This window comes from Nannobrachium achirus (assembly GCF_963921795.1).
Source record: "Nannobrachium achirus genome assembly, chromosome: 21".
In the NCBI taxonomy this organism is placed as follows: Eukaryota; Metazoa; Chordata; class Actinopteri; order Myctophiformes; family Myctophidae; genus Nannobrachium; species Nannobrachium achirus.
In genome coordinates, this window is record NC_137828.1 from 25,865,591 (window position 1) to 25,873,674 (window position 8,084).

At 45.4% G+C, this 8,084-nt stretch overlaps 1 long non-coding RNA gene across 1 annotated transcript; it reads left to right on the forward strand.

The window, feature by feature from the left end:
• Positions 1-1,282: 1,282 nt before the first annotated feature.
• On the forward strand, positions 1,283-7,872 carry LOC308307253. The gene is made up of 3 exons (XR_013963217.1): positions 1,283-1,394; positions 5,285-5,424; positions 6,245-7,872. It is a non-coding gene; the product is annotated as an uncharacterized lncRNA (long non-coding RNA).
• Positions 7,873-8,084: the final 212 nt, after the last annotated feature.

Below are 8,084 nucleotides of genomic sequence, written 5' to 3' on the forward strand. Positions count from 1 at the left end.
AGTCCAGAAATAACAATATGCTGTAGTAACACTCAGTGATGGGCAAGCTACTTGGAAAATGTAGTAAGTAGGGTTGTAACGATATAGTAACTGTATCGAAATATCGTTTTTAACTTAAAAAATCGAAGTATATCGAAATGAAAACAGCTAAAATCGAATCGTATCGTTTTATTTTGTATCGTATCGAATCGGCAGTGCAAAGAATCGATTGTATCGATACTACCTACTTGTGCATTGTATTTAGTATTTTTAAGAAGAAAAAATGAAAAGGAGGGCTTTAATTACTTTTCCTTTCCATATAGCTACACTGGTATATCGACACCCGCTTCGAACGTTATCAGAACATAGAATGTCCATTATCAGCCTTTATTAACTGCATAGAATGCGCCCATTATGGCCATATTGCCCATACTGAGGAACTCATTATGTTTATATCAGACATAGTCTCTGTTGATTATGGTACGTCCCATGGAAAATGCCCATACTCTCGTTCAGGCACTATGTTTTAATCAGACATTCTGTCTGTTGATAATGTAACGTTCTATTACATCACATCGGCCGATATGTCAGTCACGTGACTGCTGTTTTTTTTTGTTTCGTTTTTTTCAACACTGCTCCCATAACCTTTATTCTCAGTGTTATATGCAATATTTTACGAAAGTTTCTGCATTATATTGTTCACTGATACAAGACTGACAGTCTTATTATAATTATCTTCAAAATAGCGTTGGTACTTTCTCCCTTTTTAGTCCTTACGTCAACATAAACATTCAGATTTCAAAGATACGGCGTTTGCTCAATAGCCAAGGATGTTACAATTATGGACGGCCCCTCACATGTACGCATAATGTTCCGTGTTGTTTAATAATAATCATTTTTGATCCGATCGGTGGCTTTTAACAACGCGACCCCATCGGCCGTTGGGGTGTATTGCACCTTATAACTCCTATCACTGATCTGATTAAAATGCTTTTTACTAAACAATACAGAATGCACTCGTGCCGAGGTTGGGCCGTATATAATTGTAACATCTGTAGCCCCGGGGAAATAACTCTATATTTGAAATCTGAACGTCTTTGTAGATGTACGGAGGGAGAACGTGCAAAGATTATTTTTTTGAAGATATCACGTTGGGAATGCGATTGATCCCAGGCTGAGACTGACTACTGTATCCGGTTATTTCCACGCGTTACGACGCGTTGGCACAGACAGAGTATTTCCGTATCCTGTCCAGGGCGGAAGTAATGTGTAACGCGAAATTATCACACTCAGACTGAACCACCCGGGACCAACCAGGAGGCTAAAACAGAGGCTCGTGGATTGTTGTTTAACTCGTTTCACAAGAGAAAAGAAGCTCGCTTTCGTGGATATCTTCATATAGCGACTCCATTCAGGTAAGAGACAATAGGCATCATCTAGAATGACTCAATGGGGGTGTATTGTTAAAATGTTAGGCTGTTCTACAGTAGGTCTGTAATGTTTTTTCTTTACCTTGCAACACATGCTAACTCTCATGCTAACTGAAAGCTATTAAAGCTAACAACAACAACAGCTCCCTCCCTCAGCCAGGGACCCCTTCTTAGCTGAGAGAGAGATGAAGCAGGGACCCCTTAGCTGAGAGAGCAGGGACCCCTTAGTTGAGAGAGAGATGAAGCAGGGACCCCTTAGCTGAGAGAGAGATGAAGCAGGGACCCCTTAGTTGAGAGAGAGATGAAGCAGGGACCCCTTAGCTGAGAGAGAGATGAAGCAGGGACCCCTTAGTTGAGAGAGAGATGAAGCAGGGACCCCTTAGTTGAGAGAGAGATGAAGCAGGGACCCCTTAGCTGAGAGAGAGATGAAGCAGGGACCCCTTAGCTGAGAGAGATGAAGCAGGGACCCCTTAGCTGAGAGAGAGATGAAGCAGGGACCCCTTAGCTGAGAGAGAGATGAAGCAGGGACCCCTTAGCTGAGAGAGATGAAGCAGGGACCCCTTAGCTGAGAGAGAGATGAAGCAGGGACCCCTTAGCTGAGAGAGATGAAGCAGGGACCCCTTAGCTGAGAGAGATGAAGCAGGGACCCCTTAGCTGAGAGAGAGATGAAGCAGGGACCCCTTAGCTGAGAGAGATGAAGCAGGGACCCCTTAGCCGGGAGAGATGAAGCAGGGACCCCTTAGCTGAGAGAGAGATGAAGCAGGGACCCCTTAGCTGAGAGAGAGATGAAGCAGGGGACCCCTTAGCTGAGAGAGAGATGAAGCAGGGACCCCTTAGCTGAGAGAGAGATGAAGCAGGGACCCCTTAGCTGAGAGAGAGATGAAGCAGGGACCCCTTAGCTGAGAGAGATGAAGCAGGGACCCCTTAGCTGAGAGAGAGATGAAGCCGGGACCCCTTAGCTGAGAGAGAGATGAAGCAGGGACCCCTTAGCTGAGAGAGATGAAGCAGGGACCCCTTAGCCGGGAGAGATGAAGCAGGGACCCCTTAGCTGAGAGAGAGATGAAGCAGGGACCCCTTAGCTGAGAGAGAGATGAAGCAGGGGACCCCTTAGCTGAGAGAGAGATGAAGCAGGGACCCCTTAGCTGAGAGAGAGATGAAGCAGGGACCCCTTAGCTGAGAGAGAGATGAAGCAGGGACCCCTTAGCTGAGAGAGAGATGAAGCAGGGACCCCTTAGCTGAGAGAGATGAAGCAGGGACCCCTTAGCTGAGAGAGAGATGAAGCAGGGACCCCTTAGCTGAGAGAGAGATGAAGCAGGGACCCCTTAGCTGAGAGAGATGAAGCAGGGACCCCTTAGCTGAGAGAGAGATGAAGCAGGGACCCCTTAGCTGAGAGAGATGAAGCAGGGACCCCTTAGCTGAGAGAGATGAAGCAGGGACCCCTTAGCTGAGAGAGAGATGAAGCAGGGACCCCTTAGCTGAGAGAGATGAAGCAGGGACCCCTTAGCCGGGAGAGATGAAGCAGGGACCCCTTAGCTGAGAGAGAGATGAAGCAGGGACCCCTTAGCTGAGAGAGAGATGAAGCAGGGGACCCCTTAGCTGAGAGAGAGATGAAGCAGGGACCCCTTAGCTGAGAGAGAGATGAAGCAGGGACCCCTTAGCTGAGAGAGAGATGAAGCAGGGACCCCTTAGCTGAGAGAGATGAAGCAGGGACCCCTTAGCTGAGAGAGAGATGAAGCCGGGACCCCTTAGCTGAGAGAGAGATGAAGCAGGGACCCCTTAGCTGAGAGAGATGAAGCAGGGACCCCTTAGCCGGGAGAGATGAAGCAGGGACCCCTTAGCTGAGAGAGAGATGAAGCAGGGACCCCTTAGCTGAGAGAGAGATGAAGCAGGGGACCCCTTAGCTGAGAGAGAGATGAAGCAGGGACCCCTTAGCTGAGAGAGAGATGAAGCAGGGACCCCTTAGCTGAGAGAGAGATGAAGCAGGGACCCCTTAGCTGAGAGAGATGAAGCAGGGACCCCTTAGCTGAGAGAGAGATGAAGCAGGGACCCCTTAGCTGAGAGAGAGATGAAGCAGGGACCCCTTAGCTGAGAGAGATGAAGCAGGGACCCCTTAGCTGAGAGAGAGATGAAGCAGGGACCCCTTAGCTGAGAGAGATGAAGCAGGGACCCCTTAGCTGAGAGAGATGAAGCAGGGACCCCTTAGCTGAGAGAGAGATGAAGCAGGGACCCCTTAGCTGAGAGAGATGAAGCAGGGACCCCTTAGCCGGGAGAGATGAAGCAGGGACCCCTTCGCTGAGAGAGATGAAGCAGGGACCCCCTTAGCTGAGAGAGAGATGAAGCAGGGACCCCTTAGCTGAGAGAGAGATGAAGCAGGGACCCCTTAGCTGAGAGAGATGAAGCAGGGACCCCTTAGCTGAGAGAGATGAAGCAGGGACCCCTTAGCTGAGAGAGAGATGAAGCAGGGGACCCCTTAGCTGAGAGAGAGATGAAGCAGGGACCCCTTAGCTGAGAGAGAGATGAAGCAGGGACCCCTTAGCTGAGAGAGAGATGAAGCAGGGACCCCTTAGCTGAGAGATGAAGCAGGGACCCCTTAGCTGAGAGAGAGATGAAGCAGGGACCCCTTAGCTGAGAGAGAGATGAAGCAGGGACCCCTTAGCTGAGAGAGAGATGAAGCAGGGACCCCTTAGCTGAGAAAGCACTGTTCTTTACTTCAACAGAGGTCCGGGACCCCTAGGGGGTCCCCGGAGTTACTACTGGGGGTCCTCCAAATCTTTGAGTGATATAAACCTTTTTTCTACTCCTTTTTTATATTAACTACTTGAACCCTAGTGTCCATATTCTGAGAACTGTAGCCCAAAATAGCAGATCTACAAGCTCACAACGCCTCAATCAGCTGTTTTTGGCAAAGACCTTTGGTGTAGAGGGGAAAAAGAGCAGACCAAGTACAGAGTGAAAGGTCAAGTTTATTAAGTATTGACAGTTCAAGTGGTTAAATATCTGAAAACACAAATTGACATGAAAATACACTGATGATTGTGCTGTCAAACAATGAAACTATATGGAATCTAATCAATCTATGAACAGGTTGTGGGGGTCCCTGCTTCAATCTCTCTCAACTAATGGGTCCTTGGCCTGAAAACGTTGTTTAATCTGTCAATTATTTAAGCAATTAATCAGATTGTGGCATTTGTTTAGCTATTACCTTATACATTTCTGATTAAAGAATAGCTACACATTTGTCAGGCTAAATTGTAACCGTGTTCTTTTCAAATAGGTAATTTAAAAATAAATATTCAAGGCATATTTTTAGCAGGGTTCCCACGGTCATGAAATTACTGGAAATATTTTGAAACAGTCCTGGAAGGTCCAGGAGAAATAGCTATGCATTCTTTGAATATTAGAGGCAGAAATTGTGAAAATAGCCGATCTTCATGCTCACAACGTTGCGAGGCGTTGTGAGCATGTAGATCTGCTATTTTCACAATAGAACAGTGTTATACAACATTTCTCAACTCTTTAGTGCTCGTCAGGGTGCCGGGTCCCCAGTAAAAACATGATTATTTCGGGGTCACGGCCTGAAAAGGTTGAGAACCACTGGCATACACTACCTGTCTTTGGGCATTGTGCATAGGAGTAAGCAACATGTTATTGAGCTGAATTATTGTTATATAGTCCTGTATATTGGGTTAAATATTCTGGAAAAGTTTTGGAAATTAATTGGAAAACATTTGTGGGAACCCTGAGTAATGTGTGTGTGTGTGTGTGTGTGTGTGTGTGTGTGTGTGTGTGTGTGTGTGTGTGTGTGTGTGTGTGTGTGTGTGTGTGTGTGTTTGTGTTTGTGTTTGTGTGTTTGTGTGTGTGTGTATTACTACCAGCGGGGCATCCTGGCCTACCAGTTCAAAGAAAGGCCCAAGAACATTCGCTTCATCGACGAGGAAGATGCAGGCTGCCACGGTGCCCCAGCCCCACAGACCAGCTACGTCACCATCATCCCAGCCAACCCCATAAGCACCAGGTAGGCCTGTCACAATTATTACCAGGGTTCCCACGGTCATGAAATTCCTGGAAATATTTTGAGATTAGAATCATATTTTTCCAGTACTGGAAAAGTTTTGGAATTGATCAAGGCTCCTGGAAGGCCCTGGAAAAAATAGCTATGCATTGTCTTTGGTTATTGATTTGGTTAATACCTCTGAAATGGCAAATTAAACATGGGCCAAATTGTCAAATATTAGAGCCAGAAATTGTGAAAATAGCCGATCTACATGCTCACAACGTCTCGCAGCGCAGTTTTGGAAATTAATTGATAAAAAGCTGTGGGAACCCTGTTTTAGTTCTTTAGCACGGTATTAATAGAAATTCCAGCGATTATGTGCCGATTTGATTACGATTACTAAACTAGTAAGACGCCTCAGGGCGACAATTCTTGGCCATCTGGCCAGTGATGTATATCGGACCAGTTACCCATATACTATATGGAGATCCATGTACTGTACGTCCCTTTTATGCCCATACATGGAGATCCCTGTCTGAACCAGCCGCACATAATATGGGCTGTCTTCCTCCACATATGGGCAATTCCATTATGCAGTTCTGTTAGATATGGGCTTAATCAGGAATCTCCATATATGGGCATAAAAGATTCTGGGGAATACCCATATATGGACTTTTACATAGGTGATGTCACCGGATGTATCAAGGGAACCAACCCATATGTAAAAATGTGTACACACACACGTCTACACGGAGATAAGCTGTGACATTTCTCATGGCAACCTTAAGTCGCAATTAGTTGGGGCACTCCAAATTTACACAAACTCTGTTTTTCTCCACAGATGAAGCCCAAACATGCCAGGAAGGTCAACGTTGCGGCTGACTCTGGATTGCCACAGTGACCTCCGAGAGAGCAGCATGGATCTGTCTACAGCAGGATCAGCATGTGCGACCACTGGAGCACTTTTGGACTGAACTCTTTACATTTGGATTTGGTGGACAGATTTGTGGAGTATTTATCTGCAACTGCCTGAGGACAATGAAACAAAATGGACTTCCAGGAGCTGCTCACCAGCTTCTACCGGAATGGAGAGCACCTCCCACGGTCACCAGCCCATTCGCCTATAACTTATTCGCCTTAACAGATTTCGCTCTTTCACCGTGCATGGAGGAGAGTCTTTTCACGGCCGTTGAAGAGCCATTTCGCCTAAATGTTCAAGGGTCCGTCTTTTTTATCCATTTTGCCTGGCTGCCACGCTGTGGGCAGACAGACAGACAGGTAGACAGACAGACAGACAGACAGACAGACAGAATTTGGCACAGAGCAGAGGAGCGCGAACCAGACACCACTTCACCATAATAAAGCAGCAGTAGTAGGCTATCTTCCAAATCAAATTGTCAGGAGGACATCATGTCATGACTCATGACCTTGCGCAGCAGTGCACGTATCAATTAATTAATTATTTAGACACTGATTCCAAAGCTCTAATCTGTATGTCTGCTCAATTCTGCTGTAAACATAATGTTGGCCTTCGTTCCATTTTGGGGGCTGGGCGGCCAACAAAGTAAATCGTCACTGTCGGGCAGAAACCTTGTATCTCCAAGTTTCAAATGTGTACATTTTTTCGCAAAGCCCTGCTTCATCAAACAAGGCTGTCGCACAAAAGTAGTGAAAACAGCCGATCTACAAGCACACAACGCCTCTTTAATTACTTTATTAAATGATAAATACAAAACAAACGGTTTACTACCCGACAACGACAAATTATAACTCAAGTAATTGGCCCACTGGCTTGTCACTTGTCATGATCTGAAATGGCAAATCTTTGAGTAGCAGCAGCGCTATGGAGAGAGATCTCTCTCTATAGCGCGCAATTAGGGCCTCCAACTATTTTTCCCGGGCTGAATCAGGGGCCCAGCACGTCCCTGGTTCTCAACCTGTGGGTCAGTACTCTGTTAACTGTTACTCTTGTTGCATCGAGGGCAGACGTTTTGAAAATGGTGCATTATCTTGTGGAAGAATACATGGAAAATATATATATAAGCTGTATCACAATACACAATCTTATCACGATTCTTTCTCATGTTGGTTTTTATGTTTATCTTTCAAGTTACTTAACAGTCAACCTCCTACAAGATAACAAAAAATAAAAGGGAAAAAGGATGAGGTTTGACAACTACTGATTTAGACGAAATTGCTAATTCTCTGTATTAACAATTCAACATGCATTGTATCACGATATATACTGTATATAATATATCTGAAGAGGCGTATCAACGATATGTATCACCAAATGCCAATTGTCTTTGTAAGCTTCAGGTGGTTGTTATGGTAACGCCTGCTGTCAATCAAATTGTTGCCTTCATCTGTCAATCACTGTTGGTTTTCGACCGTGTTATGCTGTGCTGGTGCTTTTGTTTTAAGATCTTTTGCATGTTACTGTTTTTGTATCAATAAATGATTTTTCATATCCAACTTAATATCTACTCTCTGGACTTACTAACCACACACTACATGCGTGTATGTTTTATGCTTGTTTATGCTTGTTTATGCTCGCAGTAGGGCTTATTGGTAAGCCGTGAGTCAGATGATAAACCTTTGTGCTGTATACAGTATGTCTGCTTTACAGTAACAATTAGTGTGCTATTACATAGTAATAATGCAGTGATACAACTAAGCAG